This window comes from Lichenostomus cassidix, chromosome 12 (assembly GCF_008360975.1).
Source record: "Lichenostomus cassidix isolate B80296 chromosome 12, HeHo_3.0, whole genome shotgun sequence".
Taxonomy (NCBI): Eukaryota; Metazoa; Chordata; class Aves; order Passeriformes; family Meliphagidae; genus Lichenostomus; species Lichenostomus cassidix.
This window is the reverse complement of record NC_139493.1, coordinates 7,487,107-7,507,069: the sequence shown is the minus strand read 5'-3', so window position 1 is coordinate 7,507,069 and position 19,963 is coordinate 7,487,107. Positions and strand designations below refer to the sequence as shown.

Genomic DNA, 19,963 nt, shown 5'->3' with positions numbered 1-19,963 from the left:
TAATAAATAGGTTATAATAGGGGAGTCTGCTAGTCTGAATGTTAAAAGGTCACCAGTTGCTTCTTTTTGTCTATTTATAACAGCCCTCAGCCCAACAGATTTTTTTTGTGCTGAAATTTCCCATGCTAACAAATGTTTTATTTAATATTCCAGTCCTCCTTGATATGTGCATGTGTCCTCTCAAATATGTAACCATTGCAATTTCATGTGTTTGGTGATTGACATGAAGTTGGTAACAGTAAGAAAATATGTATTGCATCCTTGTAGACTTGTCGAGACTCTGGAATGAACATATGCTGTTAAGACTGATTTGTCTGGCAGTCCAAAAACACTCTGATTGTTGTGGCAGGCTCAGATTCAGCACTTCCTGAGTTACTTCATCATCATTGCTATGTCAAACCAACAGAATTAGTAATTGGAGTCTCTTTGAAGGGGAAATACATTTCCATGTTCAGTTTTGAAATTACTGTGAAAGGACTATGGATACTTGTGTTTTATGGAATGAAAAAAGGTAACACACTGGAGGACTGGATTTGTTGATCAATACCTTAGAATCCCAGTTGCACAAATAATTTAACTTGCACAGCTATGAAAGTCAGTATTGTTTTGTACAGATTTCAGAGCTTCATTGCTCATTAAAATTCCTGCATTTTTTACCACTGTTCTAATTACAATATATTAAAAAGTTAAATAATTTATAACTCCCATTCTATAGAACTGAAATGAAGGTGTCCCTCTTTTGTCAACTGGTACAAGTGTAATTACTGGATTTACTCATACATGGCTTATGAAAAGCACAGGATTACACCTATTTACAGACTTAAGTATTCATCTGATAACAATTCAGTGAGAACAAGATCTTCTAAAGTGCTTTCACTGGCCTTAGACACCTCTTTAGAGGTGACTAAGAGAGGGTTTAGACACTCACACCACATGTAATCCTCAGATTCACTCTTCAGTTACTCCTTGGAGTCTATAACTGTAAAACATGTCCACCAGTAATTGATCATGATCATAAACAGCCAAGAAGTAATTGATCATGATCAGAAATGCCTTTTGCCAGTGCTGAAGAGTTCAGAGTTTGTCTCAATTTTACTAAAATGTTAGAATGCACAAATTGGAGATGTGACGGGTCTGTATTGAGTGACTTGACCCTGCAAATTCCATCATGTTGTCCTCAAAACCTAATTATTGATTATTCTAAGAGAGAACACTTATCTCTTGAACTCATAGCTCACTGCATGGAAAAAAATTAATATTAATTGAAAATTCAATATATTTATTTTTAGAGAGAGATAAAAAGAGTCCCTCCAAATAAAATCTGTCTTTTCATTTGGGAAGTGAGGAGCCTTGGGCTCTTTCTCCAATGAATTTATATTTTTGAATTAAATATAATAATTAAATAGAAACTATAACGGTCAAAACTGAGATCAACTTTCAAAATCAACCAGGCTGCAGGAAAACAGAAGGATGAAGACATGTCTTAAAATCTGCTGAAGCTAAAATGAGATTTGAGTCTCTGTTTTTCATATCCTTCCTGCTCTAACCCTCGATCAACAGATAGAAGGTGGTGGCAACACCACTGCTGCTTCTCACTCTATTTTGTGCAAAGGGATCTGAAGCAGAGATTCTGCTTCAGAACATCTGCAATGTTCTGAGGGGGGACAGTGTCAGAAGAGAATGGAGATTAAGAAATATTTTTTTCTCTCCTTGGCATTTGCCATCAGTTGCATTTGGCAGTGTCCAATTCAGTAATGTAGCTTTGGAAGATACCTAGTTATTCCCTGCCACTAGCAAGGGACACTGGTTATTTCCTCTAGCAGGGAACAAGAAACTCCCATGCTAAGCCAAAAAAATAGGTATTGCATGCTGAGCCTAGGTCACCTTTGTGGAAGACTTATTAATTATTTAATGTTCAGGGGGATTCTACCAGCTTCAGTTGTTCAGATGAATTTTTAATAAGCCCCTATTAACATAAATGGAAAGTATAAATTGCTTGCATTATCCTCTATGCAGTGGTAGCAGTGAGAGGCTGCTGCACTGAGGTCCAAGATGTGCTGTTTACCTAACTGGAACTGACAGCTGAATGATCCCGTTCTCCTGGGAGTGTCTTGAAAAATAAAACCAAATTCTTTTCACCATAGAGGAGTTCTATTTTACAGTAGCCAAAAAGCACCTGAAGCAGTTAGGTTATCTGAAGAACTGAAAGGAAAATGCAGTATCTTAGTGATGTGCTCAGAGACTTACTTGGAGATGGAACTGTGTTCTAAGAGAAAATTCAGTTGAGCCAAAGCTGAACATCTGGCAAAAAACAAACTTCTGTTAGGAGAGTGTGTCTCTTCCTGAAGCATATTACTTACTGTAGATATTTTTCTAAATGCAATTTGTTGTTCTTGAAAGAAAGGTTTAAAGACCAAAATTGTAATTCAAGGATTCATTATCACTAGAGGATTTCCAGTGCTTTCTGTTTTCCCAAGAAGTCAAACATGTTAATAGGTGTTTGCATTAAATTAGGTTGTCTTCATGCTTTTTGTATTTTGACTGTTGCCAGGACAATGAGTCAACCAAGCACTGCACTTGATGTGCCTAGACCTTCACCCCAGTGAAGAATGGTTTTAAATTCAGAAAAGCCAACATTTACTTGAAGAAAAACTAGAAATGAAACTTTAAAATTAAATACTATTTAAAACAGCAGGGGAAGGCAGAACTGCATTACAAAGTTTTGTTCGCAGCTGTCCCATGTCCCTCTGTCCTTGCAGGGGGTTGGTTGCTCCCAGTTAACTCAATGACTTCCTAGGTCACTGAGTAAATTCTGTTCTCTTGCTCCTTGGAAGGGAACAGCTCTTGTGAGATTGGCCTGACTTCACCCTCCTCATCTCTGCAGTGTCTTTGAATGAGCTTCAAGCCATCATCTTCATTCTGTATCTCTTTTGCTGGCCCCATGAAGCCTGGAATTGTTTCTGTCTCAACACACTCAACAGCTTCCCTCAGGAAGGAGCCTGCTCAACCTCTCTGCAAGACTCCACCCAGACAGGCTTCTTGAAAGAACATAAACACAGTTGTGAAGGCATAAATAAAACAAATACCATCTGTCATGCTAGCATTGCCCCATATGTGTAACCACCTTTTCTTAGTCTTTTCAACTGATTTTCCAACATACCCAAATACACATTTGGCTTATTAGAGAATTTTAGCACCTTATGGATGCCATTCCCAAACATTTTAAATTGAGTCCATGCAAGTACCAAAATAATTCTGGATTTTTCTTGTCTGACTACAGTCATTTCTACTTCCTAATCAACTGTAGAGTTAAGCTTCTTTTATCTGAATTATCTGTGATTGTTTTAGTCCTTTCTGACTTTGTCAATTTTGAGCATCTCTTATCCCTCACATAAGAGAGAAGTGAATGGGTGAAATATACTTGGCTCAATTTTCCTGAAATCAGCAGTATTGCCGCATACGTGACTTTTTAAGAATATTTTTGCTTTGTGACTACCAAATAAATTTTTAAAACTACTCTCAGTCCTTAACTTTATCGGTCTTCCTATCTTTTTAAAGTCCCATTATAAATGAGGTTAATTTTTCTTTTTTTTTTTTTTTTTACTACTAAGGATCATTGACTCCTGTTGAGTAGTGATGGATAGCAGAAGACAAAAGACACAATCTCCTTTACACCCATAGTTTGCAAAGCCAGGGAGAATGCAGGAATGGTGAATTGGTGTCCCATCACTGTGCTGCAGTCCAGGTGGGCAGAACTGTGAGGGAGATGAACGAGAAAGTGAAACTGCTCAGTATTTCCCACGTGTGGTAACTACTGTAAAAGGCATCAAACTTCCTCAGAGTTGAATTGTCATGACCTTGTTTCGAGGCAAAAGATCTCGGTATGAAATTCAGATCAAAAGGCAACTTGAAAACTTGTTGATTGTGTAGCACAGAGGTTTACAAATGACTGTGAAATACAGAAAATTGGCACTGCCACAGACTATTTGTGCAGCCTTGGACAGGTCATTTAATCTCATGGAGACCCAGAAGATCTGACTAGAATGAAGACTCTTCTCTTTCCTCTCTATTGTCTGTCCTGCTATTTACATTGCGAGTATCTCTGCTGAGGAGTAGAGAGTAGAATCTCCCAGCAGTGCTGTAATGCAAGTCCATGAACGAAGACAGAAGCTGTACTGTCTAACAGTGTGGATCCTATGACATCAGACTTTGTCATGCTTAGCATTCTTCTTACCATAATCTTGTTAACATGATAAACTCCTGAGTATACTGATATGCTGTACAACTGGCACTTAATTTTTCTCATTTATTATTGCAATATCAGAACACATTATAGCATCAGATCATAACATGAGAGGATCTTTATGTCTTTCTCAAGCACAGCCTGATTGGTTACTTGGTACTCTGCAGGCAGGAGGGGGAATGACAGTAAATAATAAGTAAGGAAAATAAAAACAGATTTAAAAGCATGTAACATTTTGGTAAGGAATTTTTTTTTATAGCCATGGCTTTGGGGAAAATTACTTTTATAGCCAGCTTTTCAACAGGCCTGCACAAATATGCCTATAATGTTTGCAGGTGCAACCATATGTATGCGAGGCATGACTGCTCAAAGAAAAAGCTTTCAGCAAGCTGAGAGAGTTTCTTTTTTATTCCTACTTGCTTTTAAAACACAGGTCTTCTAGGAAAGAAATAACAACCTCCAGCTGAGCTCCTTAAGCTATGTGGTTGGAAGATTGAGAAAGGCTCAGCATCTTGGGTCTTAAACTTCCCTGAGAAATCCAGTACTGAATTCTTATGAATGTCACAGTGGATGCAACTGGGTGCAGAAGATTGAAGAATCTGGCCTGAACATCTAGATTGTTCCATCTAACTTAGCTTTGGTTTCTCTTTTCTGCTCCCCACTCCCCTGTTTACATGCAGACATAAACACACCCTCGTGAATCCACACATGTGAGGTTTATATGGGGGCATGGATTGCACAGACACACCTACAGAGAGACACACAGACTGTGTGTTTCAAAAAATGCAAATCTTTCCCATTTAATCATAACCTGCCTGCAAGCGATGTGTTTAATCACGCTAGGAAAGATACAAGTTGATAATTTTATTCAAATGAAGGAATTGAACAGAACATAGAGGTTAGAAATCCTGAAGGCTGATTGCTAGTGTTGAGAGCATATATTTATAAGCAATTAATGGCATGCTTGGGGTTTTTTCTCCTACACATTTTTTGCCAATGATAAAGTAGTCCCTGTATGGAATCAACCAGCTTTATTATCAAATAGAAAGAAATAGATGAAAGAAAAAGTCACAAAATCCTGGAATACACTTATTCTCTGCCCACACACAGCTATTCTCTCCTCCTTTTCTCAGTGGGCTGTAATTTCTCCTTACCCTTTGAAAGAAAGAATTACAAGGAAAATTGCAATTAATGTAATGTTAAAGAATTGGTCACAAAATGCTGATATATTGCAGTCCTGTTGTATCACCACTTGTATGTGGTGAATACCTTCATATATGCAGTAGCACTAATTATCAGGGACTGACCAAACATGGAGGGAGGCACTCTAATAATTCAGAATTAGACATGTGTGCCTTTAAGAAAGGACAGATAAGCAGCACAATTTTTTTTATTGGGGTTTTAAATGTTACACTGAAATTAAATCCACGGTTTATCCTTTTTTTGTTGTTTGGTTGGTTTGGTTGGTTTTGGGGTTTTTTTTGCCACACAGAGAACCATAAACCTTCTCCTCATCTGTTGATTGGAAAAAAATTGGAAACAAGACTGTTTCTTGGAAAAGCAGGGTTTTTAAAAGCACAAGTTTTCTCAGGAATGTACCATATTTTTTGACAAGCAAAAGAATTCTTATGTTTAGAAATTTCTGGGAAAGGGAAGAAGAGAGTAAAGAGACTGGGAGTGACCCCAGAAAATCTTGAAGGGAGGATGCACAAATATGGGAAACCAGGCCAAGACTTCATGTGAAGGAACAGTTAATTATTTCCAGATTATTCTACCATGAGAGACCCTTTTTCTTAGAGTCTGCTGTAGAGCCCTGTCTTGTGGCACAGAAATATTGACCTACTCTTTGATCGTCCTTCTTTGGGAGTGAAAAATTAATATAATTAAATATTATATTAACTCAAACTCAAGGACTTCCATGACTTAAGAAAGCTGGGATTGAAAAGGATCTCAATAGATCATGTATTCCACCTCCCTGCACTGGGTACAGGGAGTGGACTGGATTATAGCAGTTTGGAGCAGGGACCTGTTTGTGTAGTAGCCCTCTTCTTTCTCTTTTTGGAAGAATAATGTAACTTGGAGTAGAGAAAAAAAGAAGAAAGAAAGAATTTTGTGTGGGTCAACTCTCCAGAATTAATGTTCATTAATTGAACTCATAGATTTTTTTTCCTCAATTATCTTTAATTTCTCATCAGAACATCTGACAAAAATTAAGTATTTTACCAGAAATCCTGAGTGTGTCAAGAAGTGTGCATGAAATAATGGTAGAATGGTGTTTTCCAGCCAAAAGCATTCATCAGTGCCAGCATTCTCTAGTTTTCAATATGTTCAATATGTCAACTAAAGCTCTACTCTACCCCTGGAGTTCCCAGATCAGCACTGAGAAAAGACTTGTTAAACTAAAATGTCATAAGTCATCTGATCTTAGGATGCCCATAATTTCTTCTTGTACCAAATGCCTTCCTTAGACATTTGGATTGAGTAGCCATGTCTGTGTTTTGGCATTGAGGGTTGCTGGCCACCACATTCTCCTGCTTTCTGCTGTGCCTGCACAAACATCAGGAACCCATCCAGCTGCAGAGCATTCCAGTGCACGTGAGGCTTTTGTCCTGCTTAGAACCCCAGACATCATGCAAGTTCCTTCTCATCATCCACGTTGGATGGGAAAGTCCAAAGACACAGGAATTTCATGTCATCTCTTGCCTCCATGGGGGCTACTCCTAAAATTCCTGGAACCTGTTTCCCCAGGAATTCTTAACCCGTAGCAAAATGCTGGTTCCTTCCTGGATGTGTGTTGCTGTGCTGTCATCTAGTGGCAAGGATGAATTGGACGTCACTCAGTGTCATTCAGTGACAGTGGCTGACGAGGTGTCCTTTTGCTGGAGCTGAATGCTCGATGTTGGAGAGTTCTCAGCTCTGCAGCCCCAAGGCAAAGGTCCTTTCCTCGGTTTGTGCTCTGCAGGAAATCACTGCGGACAGCCTGTGCAGTGGGCAGGGCAATGGTTGCAGACAACAAACTCTACAAAACCATGGCACCTCCTGCCACGTCCTTCCTCTCCATCTCCTGCCATCCATCTTGGCTGTTAACTGTTTGCAGACAAATACTTGAAGCTGAATTTCCAGCAGTGATTGATGGCTTCTTAACTAAAGCCATTCGGAGCAGTGTCAGCTAATGAAATGAGTCATTAAGTCTATAATCATCTAAGATCAAGAAGATACTTCTCTCAGCAAAAAGTCCTTCCTCCTGCATTCATTTTTTAATTGACTCTTGGGGGGAAAATTAAAAGTGCCACAATGCAGTTTTCTGGGAGAAACCAGACAAAACCAGCTTTCAGAATGACCCAGATTTGGTTTGGTGTTTGGCAAGGTGGCTGATGTCAGCAGACAGACTTACTGCCATCGATTTCTGAGGGCTTTCACTCAGATCTGGTCAGATTTGCCAGCTGATGTTTCACTTACTTGTGTTTAGATTGGGTTGGCAACATTATTATTAACACATGTAAACATTTACAGTCCTGAGATTATTTTTAAACTGCAATTAGTTTTTGTGTCTTGCATTAATTTTTTCTAAAGTGATTCTAAAATCAAGTAGACGGTAATAGAGCCTTAACAATTAAACTGGTCACAACCTCTGTAACACCTCTTTGGCATCACCTCCTGAACACTGCTGGGTTTGGCTGGATTAGGTAAAACAATTGCAGCATATCCTCTGCTCCTTGAAATGCTAATCCCAAAACCATTCCAATGGGAACCCTGACAGCTGCTTTTCAGAACTTACCACCACAAAGGTGGATTCTTCATAAGTATCAAATTCTGGAAAGAAAAGCTCAAGGAGAAATCCTCACTGCAAAGCAGTATTTTTGTATAAATGGTCTATTTTCATTCCTGCTAAATGGAGTCAACAAATAATGCTAAAATTCCTTTTAATGAGGAAATTGGAATTTGTGTTTATATTTCCCTGTATTTTTACAGTACAAATTGTGCTCTAACTCTGAATTTAGAATGATTCCTCAGTTTAACCAAGTACAGTAAAAAGATACCTAAATCTCCAGGCAAAGAGAAGAATGTGTTGACGTTCTTTACTGACAAGGGATATTTAAGCACATTCTTAAATAACTTGCCTTGCTGAAGACTTAAGCAGATTCTCAAAAGAGTGAAAGAATGATGCTTTAAACCTTTCTTGTTTCATCCAAGTCTCTGAATTCTATCCCTATAGTAAAGAAAAATATTAACGAGGGTAAGAATTTGTCAGAGGCAGTAAATCAATGACCTTTCACACTGAAATTTGATACGAGATTTCATTGTAAGTTCCAGAAGAGGTTTGGTTTATTTTTGGCTCAGAATTTCATCTTCCTTGGGTGCTCCATAGAAACAAAGTTGCATCTCTTTAATTAAGAAATTGAACGACAAGCTGTAACAAGGTCAATCAGGTTGAAATAGCTGCATGCTCATTATAATGTAAATGCTTCTCCTATTGACTTATAATATCTTGATATAGTAAAATTTATACATAAATAGAGTGTTAAATAAAAATAGAAGGTTTAGGTCAAATACAATGAGTGAAAGTGTATGTGCTTGTATTTAAAAAAAAAAAAAAAAGAAGAGAGAGTGCTAGGCCTCCATACAGAAATAGGAAAAAAATACTAACTCTTTGTTAGCAAGAGCTAAGAATGATTTAACACATATACATCAAAAAATAAAAGTGGAAAAGATGTCCCAAACACTCCAGTGTCACCTTGAAACATTTGGTCAGGGCTTTTTGGACAATGACACTTGAAATGATATAAGATAAAGCAGTTTGTGAAGAAAGGTGAGAGCTGTGCCATTCACTGCCACAGCAACTACAATGCTGTTCCACCACTGAATGTTGCTTTTCATGGATGATGATTTGTATGTTTTGCCCTTTTAGCAGCCATTCTTTATATGTTCTCATTTCTTTGAGTGGAGGCCCTTTGTGTCTGTTCACAAATCCAGACCATGCTCATGGTCTTTCTTTGGTTGTTAACAGTCCCTACACAAATAAGCACAGGTTGGCAGTTCTGACACTGGATGGAGGAATACCTTGTGAACTGTTATTTTTCATCACTTGAAAATTTGTAATTTCCTCATCAGAGTGACAGACAAAGGGCAAAAAGAAGCAAGGATATCTTGAGTTTGGCTTGATTGTTTCTCCATTTGATAACCTGTGGAAATAAAGGCATAATCACTCCATGTAATGTCATAATCCTCTCTCAGCCTCCTACTTGCACATTTCTTTCTGTTTGGCTAAGCATGGAGAAGGCCCATGAAATTCTGTCCTTGCTGATGATACTTTTGTATTGATAATCCTTGTTTTGATTTGGTTCTTTCTGAAGATGGTCTTAAAATGCAGGTCACAGATAGTGTTACTTGTTGTATGAGGCAGCTTTCAAGCTTTCTTTCTGTTTCACCTCTTTCTCAGCATACAGGAGATTTTTTTCCAATTCTTTTCCATTCCAAAACAGACATTAAAACTTCTTTTTCTTTGTTATAACTTATTCAGCTTCGTCATTACAAACTTTCAGTCTTTGTCCTACAAGGACTTCACCACAGAATTTTTCATGTAATTTAGGCATTAGATCATATAATGGATCTCTTAAGATGTAGTCATGATGAGGATGGATAATTTTTTGTAGTTGGAAGAAAAAATTATTTTTACATACATATATCTATATATATACAAAAATACTGTCTACTTCACATAGATGAATTTGGTTACATTCCAAGAAAACTGAATTTTCATGTATACAGTTTCCTTTTTTAGATGAGTGTGCATTTCCTACACCCACAGAGAATCTGTACAAATTCATCTTACGTTCCTTGAGTGTGCAAACAACACCAAAAAATAGTCGAAGTTAGCATATTCTATATAAAACACATTTGCATCTGCTACGCACAACTTCCTACGCTCTTCATCTTTAATTTAGCAATGGCTGGATGATGAAGTCACTGAGTCTTAGGAATGTGCTCAGGTCAGGGTCTGAAGCTTTATACTTCATCCAAATACCATTTGGTTTGGCCCCTTTTACTGAGATGCAATCTATCGTGCTACAGAAGATTTAAGTGAGCACCCTCAATAAATCAAGCTGAAATGAATTTTCCACTATGAATTATGCTGCAGACAGCTGTAAAAGCTACATGACTGGCTTTTTTTTTTTTTTTTTGTAAGTTTGAGGCCAAATCATGAGATTAAGGACTGAGCTAAGGTTTGTGGCTGTAGAAGGGAATCCAGAAAGATTTTGCATGCATTAATATCTCTGATGAGAGCTGAATCTACACAAATACTTTGTTTCATTGCCTTTGACAATAGCTACAGGAAAGACTCTTCTGTCTCAGCCTATGATTTGTGCATACTTAATGCAAGTCTGTCTTTGTAAGTAACAAGGCTTTTTACTTCAGCGATCGATCTGGGCTGGTTCCATGGCCAGAGTTAATTCTGCTCCATGCCACCATGAAGGCTGAGCTGTGGGCGACAAAGATTCTATTGCTTCGAAAGGCTGATGAAAATATGGACCAAAATTTTGTACTCAGACTAATTAAGTGTAGCAGTATTGACTTTGTGAAAGTTATTGTGAGCTACCACAGCCAAGGAAATGGCTCCAACTTTCCATCACATTGTTTTTATTTTGCAGTGGCCTCCATGACTTTCAGCAGCCTCTCTTCAGTCACTGGAGCATCCAGCATTTCTTATGGAAGCATTTCAGGTTAGACAGTGACATTTGTCTCCCAGTATATCAAAGAGCTCAGCTTAAACAAATGACCAATTTGTCCTGGACAGTTCTGGGAAAAGGACACAGCTTCTGAGAAGAATTCTTTAGAACACTAATTCCTTCTGGAGTTTTCACCAGGATACAGGGTTTTCTCCATCTTTCCTGGCAAGTCAGGAAGCTGAAAGTAGGGATTTCCATCGCTGCAGCAAGAAAAAAGTAAAAAGGGATTCCAGCTCTTGGTATCAAAGTAACCCAGCACAGGTGGTGTGTTCACTGCCAAATACTCAGAGCTCTACACCATCAACTGGAAGAATGAAATCATTAATGTAGAAACCTTGTAACAAGCCAAGAGGTAGTCTCAAGGCTGTGAACAGGACAATCAGTTGTGCCACCTTTAAATTTGCAACACAAAATACTAAGTCAGGAAACTACTTAAGTTTGGAACTTAGAGGCGTGTGCTGAAGATAAAGAGGGTACAGGATTAGACACATAAATCATTTGAACATTCCCCCTTTGGACGTGAAAACTTACCCATTCTCACAGTGACTGCTTTTGGGGGTTGGTTGGGGTTTTTTCCAAGCACATATTGAAATCCAGGTCACTGTATCAGGTACCTAGGTTGTGAACACAGAAATTGGATAAGAAAAAATAAACCCACAAACCACTGAGAACTGGATCTGCTATTGTTTGTCTATTGCAATGAAGCTATGTGTTTCAGCATCAGTCAAAATTTGCATTTTTCTGCTCTGTAACAGACAACCATTTGGTAGGTATTTGCCAGCAAGTGTGACTTGCTAATGCAAGATTCCTGTATTAATTTAATGGGAATGTAATTGTGTTGTAAAATACATAATCTCAGGTAACCTACTATGACATTTACATTTGATTACCATATCAATGCATGCAGATACCTTTGCATTACAGATATCTTTGGAGGTGTTCTTTGAAAAGTGCACAGACATAATGCAGTGTGCCATATTTCAAGCAAAAAAGTCTCCACTAGGAAGGAGTTAGGGTGGTAAATGGCTCTCCAGTGCTTTAGCACCTTAATTGGGATGTTTCACTATTTTTTTTTTCCTTTCTTAAATGAAGAACACAGATAATGCTTCACAAATAATTGCACTTTTTTCCTGCTGCTGATGTCACAGACATCAGAGAGGAGTGCTGGAGCAGGCAGCCAGGTTGCTGTATGCCAACCCTGTTTCACCTGCTTGTAAGTGCATTATGACCCTGTAGCATGAGGGGTTTTTTTAATATTCTTATAGTTTATGTCACGAGATTCATATTAAGAAAAAACACAGCAGGCAATGTGCAGCTGCCTAGGGAATGCTTTTCATTAACCTAGAACACAAGCAATAAAGCCAAATTAGACTTAAATATTTCCTGAAGCACCTTATAATCATTATTTTGGGGAACAATTTCATTAAGAGTCATGTTTCACATCAAATACTTTTAGTCAATCATCAGAGAAGATAATATTTTCCATGTTTCCTATAAACTTTACATATGGCCTTCACCTCAATATTGTCCAGAGGTAGCTCCAGACATGTTCGAATTAGTCAATTCACTTTAATTAAATAAGTTATTTTTCATCAGCAGAACAATTCTCTGAATATAGTGATATTTCCTGTTGTCTTTTTCCAAATTAATCTTTTTTTATTTTGCAAGCAGAAATGCAGTATGCAATGCTGGGATGGAACTTGTGTGAAATCTCTGGATATATATTTGCATTATATAGCCTTTTCAAGAAAGTTTTAACTGTGTAGCTTTTGTTTCATTGTTATATTTCATAGTACTTTGAGTTCTGGAGAACTGCATACAAAACAAACTGTAATATTCTGTGTCTGCTAATGGCAGTAACGGTGTGTGAATGCCATCTCTAACTGGCACTTGGAATTAGAGTCCCAGTCCACATCTCTTATTTTACACTTGGAATTCCTTCACAGGGACTTGTAGTTACATAGTGGCCTCAAGAATATTTTTAGAAATCTGAAATTTGAATAAATTCATATCATGTATTTAGTGTATATATTACATGTTTTTTGCAAGAAAAAAGGCTCACCTGCACGAACTAGGATCTCAGACATACAAAACCTTTATAATAAGTTTTCTAAATAGATCATCTTGGCATTTAAAAATCATCTCATGCAATGAAGGTTTTTCTTCTTCATAGGGAACTGAAATTAGTTCCCAGACTGACTGGTATTTTTTGCTGTGCAGTTAGATACATTTAACCTCTGGGGTTCTGCCTTGCATCTTTTCCTACACCCAAATGATCATGAAGACATAAGGTCAGTGGCACAGATTTTGCTGTAAATGCATATTAATAGAGAAGAAGGAAATCAGTTTTGCAGAGCCAAAGAGCAGGGCTGTCAGGAGAACCAGTGCACTACATGGTTAATTATTACTTCAGTGCTGAAACCCTTTGACCAGCTACAATTACCCAGTTCTAAAACCAGAGCAATTAAATCTCTTCAGACTTCCTGCTGCAGAAGCTCAGGAGCTCTTGGATTGTGTTCTGTGCTTCAGAAGGACAGTCAGGGGGTGTTCCTGAGTGCCACCACAGTCCCCACCATGGTGTGCCTTGCTCACCAGCATGCTCCTGTCTCGTTCAGCTCCAGGAATACAAGCTTTGCCCAGCATCAAATCCCTGGGTTGGGATCCCCTTTGGTTTGTGCTGCCCTCAGAGGGGCTGTATCTCGTATGCAAGGCTCTCTTTCCCTCTCCTCTGTGCTTCATTAATGCTAAGCCTCACCATTAATGCAGAGCATTACTGTATATCTATAGCTACTTTCACCCAGGCATATAAAAGTACTTATAAATGTTAATGTGTTGAACCTAATAACACCCCTAGGAGGGAGATGAGAATTTCAACATACGCTTTCCTGGTGCAGAAACATGTAAAGAACCAACTTCAGGCTATGGTAAAAGGTTGAGATGATGAACAGAGGGGCCTTTAGGAGTGAGTCTGCATCAGAGGCTGTGTGACTTGCCTGTTTCCCACATTAAGCCAATGACTGGTGGTTGGTTTTTTTTTTTCTTTTCAATTATTAGAGTACCCAGACATTCTAAGTGAAAATTAGTTTCATGGTACGTGGTAGAGCCTCAACCCTAAAAAACCTACAGCCTAAGTAAATGAGATATAGAAAGATTAAAAGAGAAAACAGTAGAAAGAAGTTCACAAAGTTGAGATGGGAACACAGTCCCCGAGTTCCAGTCCAGGGACCTTGCCTCTGGACATAATTCCTTTCCTTTGTATTAGTCAGATGATAACTGCGCCCCTCTTGAAATTAAACACTTCCATTACTCAGGCAGACAACTCTCCTGATATCTTGTAACATTAGGAAAAGGTTACTTTTAATGTTTTCTGAACTAGAACACGACAAGGAACAACTCCGAAGAATGAAAGGCAAAGTTGAAACCAATAGTTGAAAGACGAGAATTACATTAAATCACCTAAATCTAATTCCAAAAATTAAAAGCAGGGCAGTCAGCAACCTGCAATCTTACAATGCCCAAGCAAGAGTTTCCCAGTGTGCACCCAAGAACTCCTGTGTCCCCAGGGAGGGACAAATGTCCTCTCTTTGCACCAGGGCAGTCCCCAGCAGGGCAGGAAGCCAGGCTGCAGCCCAGCTCTCCCTTAGCACAGCCCATCCACATCAAACGTTCACACACTACTCAAGATGTGTGAAACAGCTGCCCGGGAAGCAGAAGAGGAAGACTCCACCACGGATGTGGTTTGGGGTTTAGATGCAGCCCTGGAGGAGACCTTCTGTTACCCTTTCACCTTTTGGTTGTTGGCTTTTTGGTTGTAAATATGACCATGGAGGAGAAGCCCGGGCTGCCTGTACCTGTCTGAGTGCTGCTGAGTCATTTCCAAGCTTCAGTCCATGTACAGTGGTAAGGAGACAGCACTCGAACTAATGGGCTTGTTTCTTTGAGGATAAGAACAATTAATAATAATTGAGAAGTCCTGTCCTAAGGAAATTTATAACCAGCTAATAAAAATGGGGCTCTTGCAGTTAAACACAATAAAAATTACTCTTTATGCTCCAAAGGAAAGACACATACAATTACATAACCATGTTCATGTCAGCATTGCTTAATGTACGAAGAGGTTTGTGAATATGTGGCTACATTTACTGGTAAAATGTAAATGAATTAATCAGAGTCTGTATAATATTACACTAAGAATATGATGCACTAATCTGTTATAAAAATTGGGCTTTAATGATATACAAAATCAAACTATGGGAAAGCTGTTGAGTTGTACCCATGTCATGGATCTCTGCCAGCCCTCACCTGTTCAGCTCACTCAGGCTTGCAAGCCTCAAAGGATTCATTAGCTCTGTGAAAAATGAACCTAAACTAAACTACAAATAATGAAATGCAGAATCTTGGTCAACATTAAAGTCTTCACATAGGTGATACCAATGCAAAAGGACATGCCGTGACATGTTATTTAATTTTGTTTATGTTTATGTTATTTCATTGTTTTTGTGCTGAAACAATTAAACTTCAGGAATCTGAAATATATAGACACAGAAATCTCTTGGGAGACCCTCTAGCAGCACTTTATTGGAAACAAGACAAAGATCTTTACTTTCCATTTCATCCACAGGACCTTATTCATCTTCTTCACCTGAATCTTTATTTCTTAGGAAACAGAGGCCTTTATTAATCTCGTCTAAGGCCTCACCAACTTCTTTGCACATTAGCATCTTTTCAAATTTAGTACGATAACCCCAAATTTCACTTGGGGTTATCTGATTTTTTTCCACGCAGAAAAGCAGGATTTGCTTGCATGCTTACAGTAACATCACAGGGAAAAGTATTTGGCACTACAAACTGCAGTTATTAACCTTTGGGCATAACTCTGAAAACCAAAAATTCCTTTCTGATTTGTGTCCTGTTAGGTTGCAAATATAACACTAGCAGAAGATTATTTTCTGGCAGAGAAGCAATAGATTGAACAGTGGGAAGGTTATGGTTAGCTTTTAGCTTAAATTAAAATAGAAAAGAAATTAGAAAATCAGTACAGCTTAAGAGGAACTTGGCATTGTCTTTTAATGGTAATGGTAAAATAATCTATGGAAATTATATTTAGAGTACAGTCAACATGAATTTCATCATTGTTGGAGAAATAGAGGGCTTTGTGATAGCAGTTTTGAGGAACCACCTCATCTTGCAGTTCTTTTCTGTGTCAGGAAAGGAAATCTCAAATGTAGGAAACTAATATTTTAATCTGATTACTCTCAGAAAGTAGATGATTCAAATCATGACAAAGCCTAAGCAATGGGAATGTAAGGTATCGGGGGGAATATTAAAAAAAGTGTGGAGCAGACTATGCTTCAATCTCATGGCATCAAAAGAAAAACTGCTTGTTTCTCAGAAGCACAGGTAAATTCAGTTCTTGCTCTTCTGAAGGAAATCACGGGGAGTGAAGAGCAAGAGGAGATTTGTGGACAGTAAGGCAGCACCTTCTGCTTTTGTGGGAGGACAAGGAGGATGGTGCTGCTGCCTCTCCCCACTTCCTGCCTGCCCTGTGCTCTGCTGTGGCACCAGAAGAAGCTGTCAAGGGGCTCTGGGGTGAGCCAAGCCCTGGCAATTTTGACATGAGTGATGGTCTGCCACTTGAGGTACTTGGGTTTTTTTTTTTGCAGAAGCCTAATCTGGATGGTGCTGTGAGCACCACTGGATACCAGAATAAAACAGAACCTGGCAACCAGATATGTGGGCCAAAATAGAAGCCAAAGATCAAAGAAATGAAAGCAAATTCAGATCTGTGAGAGGGGAAGCAATCTCTGAACAGCAACTTAGCAATTCAGACACATTTGGAAGGCAGTGGAAGAGATGCACATACAAAAACAGACACCAGAACACAAATCCAGTGTGAGATAACTCTGCATCAGATCAAGGTGTAAGAACATAAACAAATACAGAATAATGTATTCAGCAGAGGTGTTTGGGGGAGAAATCCTCAAGGGATGCTGAGACTAGTCTAAGGATTAACATGATGAAGCAAACTGCATTCACAGAGCTGCAGTTCCAGCACTGGCTTCCAGTAGGCACACTTTGATCAGTCATGTAAGAATCACGTAAGAATTAAAAGTGCTAATTAAAAAGGGGAAGGTTCAAGGTTGCCAATATGTCAAAGTAACAGAGGAGAGACAGGAGGAAAATGCAAGTTGGCTACATCTCTCATACGCAAAGGCAGTTCTCACTGATACCAGGGGGAGTAGCTGGCACATATCTGAAGGCAGACTGTGCCCAGGAGTCATCCTCTGAGACTGTCAGCTAAGCACCTTTCAAAAGCATTAAATACACATGCTAAGATGTATCCCCTGCTGCATGGAGCCACTTAGCAAGAACCAAGTGACAGACACTGGCAATGCTTTGCAAGATCAAATCTAGGCTGCTATGTCTACATTTTTTCCCATTTGGAGATTAATCCAACAGTGAAAATCGCTTCCAAAACACTTTAACTGGGAGAATTGAATTCTCAAGTCCATACTCATAACAAGTATCTCCCTGAGCAACCCAAACTAACGTTGCCTGGTTTTCTGTGGAATATGCTCAGATTGCCTCTGTGCAGTTCCCAATAAGGCATGAGATGGGATAGAAATTGTTCCTCCTAAGCAGAAGCATTAGAATCACCTCTTTCTTCTCACTGCCTACAGTTGTGTAGGAGAGCATTAAAGACCTCCATCCCTGTGCCCAATCCCACAGCTGCATGATTCCAGGAATGCAGTCTGAAACATTTCTTGACCATGTTTTAAACATCACAGTCCTGCATGCTGGCCAATGGCTTTCCAGTGGACATCTTGCAGTGGTCCTACATTAAATCACCACATGTCAAGACCTGCTGCTGTTTTAAGAGTTTAAGCACTAAATGTTTAAAAATTAAGTTTTCAGTGTGATGACCTAGGAATCGTTCCAGGATACCAACAAAAATGTGGTAATTCAGAGAAATCTCCCATTTCACTACAGATTTTACAGGGCTGTTTCTTCTTTTTGGTTTTTGATATGTCCATGTCTTTCTCTGTTTTAGTTTTCTAAGTGTTTTCATTGATTTCTTTTTCATTTTCAGCACAAACTGAACACAGTTAATCAGTAGATACAAAATGCATCCTGCAACATTGCCGGTAGCCTAACATAAGGAGATTCAATTGCTGAATTGTCGTAAGATTAGACCTAAGCCACGGTATAAGCTTCATTGATCCAGGCACAGCAAGGTATCCATTCAATAATATGTGTTTTAGCAGGGTTTTCCACTTGTAAAGACTTCCTGCAAATTAGCGTTCATCCAATATGTGCTATAAACACAGTGGATCAAATCTTGTATCTGTTCAAAGAACATCCCACTCCTTAGGAAGGAAGCAGGATACCTGGGTGTGTTGGGTAAGCAGAGACACCCAGGGAGTGGAGCTCACTGTCAGGAGAGACTCCTCTGTGGAGTGTGTGGGTAATGGACACTGGGCTTGCTGACAAGCTCTGGGAAGTCCAGGGATGAAAGAAGGGATGATGTGCTGGTGCTCATGAAGCTGTAGGTTCAGTGAAGTTGTTGTTACCAGCTGAGGGGTTCTTTCATGGAAGCACTTGGAGGGGAAGTCACAAAGAGCTCCTGGCTCTGGTCACTATGCAGTGCCACCCCTGTGGTACCTGAGAGTCCCTGAGTGCTGTTTGCCCTTACACTGCCCTGCAGTGGGACACTGTGCTCAGGGGAGCTGTGGAAAAGGACTGTTCTGGCCCTCACAGGCTCCCCTGTGGCTCTGGCTGTCTCTTCTCACAGCCTTGATCCCCACCTGGTGACAAGAACGTGAGATTTCAGTGGGAAATACCATAAGAGATAAAAAATACCAGATTTCAGATTGCGCTGGGGTGAGGAAAACAGGGCTATGGGACACCATGCAGTGCTGCCAATATCACTGATTCTTACCTGTGAATATTAAGGGCCCATATAGCCTTCAGCATGGGCACTGGCTGATCCTCTTTGGGCTGGAGCAGAGACAGGTGCCAATACATGATTAATTCAGAACAGACCCCTGGTGACATTTTAGGTTGGAAGTTGTTGGGTTCCCTCACACCAGGATCTCTCTGTCAGCAAGACAGGCAAAAACCCCAAATGGCAGAGATGATCTAAATGCATCCAAGGGCTTGTATTGCTGCTTACAATGTCCATCACCTGGCACAAGTCACGCAGTGACATGGCTGTGATTAGACCACAAATGAAGTGGGGATGCTGATGCCAAAGGAAGAATCTGATTGGCAGATAGAGTTTCAAAATCAAAAATATCTATCAGGAAGATAGTGATTTAATAGCAGCTAAGGCTGCTTTGTCATTAGAATGCTTTCCTTCTTTGGATTTTTCTCAAATCACAACTCTTATTTGGTTCCAAATGCCTAAATGTAGACATTTTTTTCAGTCCTTCGTCTTAAACCCTTAAATGCACAGCATGAAGACTTTGGCAGCAGAAAGGATTGACAACATAATGACTTTACAAGTATGTGAGGCTTAAAATTATAACCAGTATAGTCTTATTCATTGGATGCTGCTCTTGAGAATAAACTTGGGTACTGGTAAACATATTCCTGAATACAGTCTCAGCTGGTACAAATACCTTGTCATCTTTCCATGCAGATTAAGAAAGCCCTGTATTATATAAATATTCCTATTTTTTTCCAGTTGGGAACTTACAGCATATATATACTTAATTGTTGGTGTTGCTTGAGGAATGAGTCATCCTTATTTCCACTGAGAATTTCCCCAAACTACTTTAGTTCCATGTAGGGAGCTGTATTATTTGGCTTAATTACATAAAGATTTCAGATCACTAAGATTTTATGTTATTAACACAAACATCAAATGATTTGAGTTCCTAGAATACCTAAGTGAAAAAATCAAAACAAGTGCTTTAGAGGAACTGCTTCTTAAGTTTTGAAAGAGTGAGCAAATGAAAGGAAAAAAATTAGTTAATCAAGTATTTTTCTC

At 39.1% G+C, this 19,963-nt stretch overlaps 1 long non-coding RNA gene across 2 annotated transcripts; it reads right to left on the bottom strand.

Annotated features, from left to right (window-relative positions):
* Positions 1-8,316: 8,316 nt before the first annotated feature.
* LOC146431595 (uncharacterized) lies at positions 8,317-18,526 on the bottom strand. Of its 2 annotated transcripts, none has more exons than XR_014854627.1 (3): positions 18,360-18,526; positions 9,305-9,426; positions 8,317-8,453 (listed from the first exon to the last, which is right to left on the bottom strand). It is a non-coding gene; the product is annotated as an uncharacterized LOC146431595 (long non-coding RNA). The 2 variants fall into 2 exon arrangements; XR_014854628.1 differs by lacking the exon at positions 18,360-18,526 and adding an exon at positions 11,883-11,990.
* Between the last annotated feature and the right edge of the window lie 1,437 nt (positions 18,527-19,963).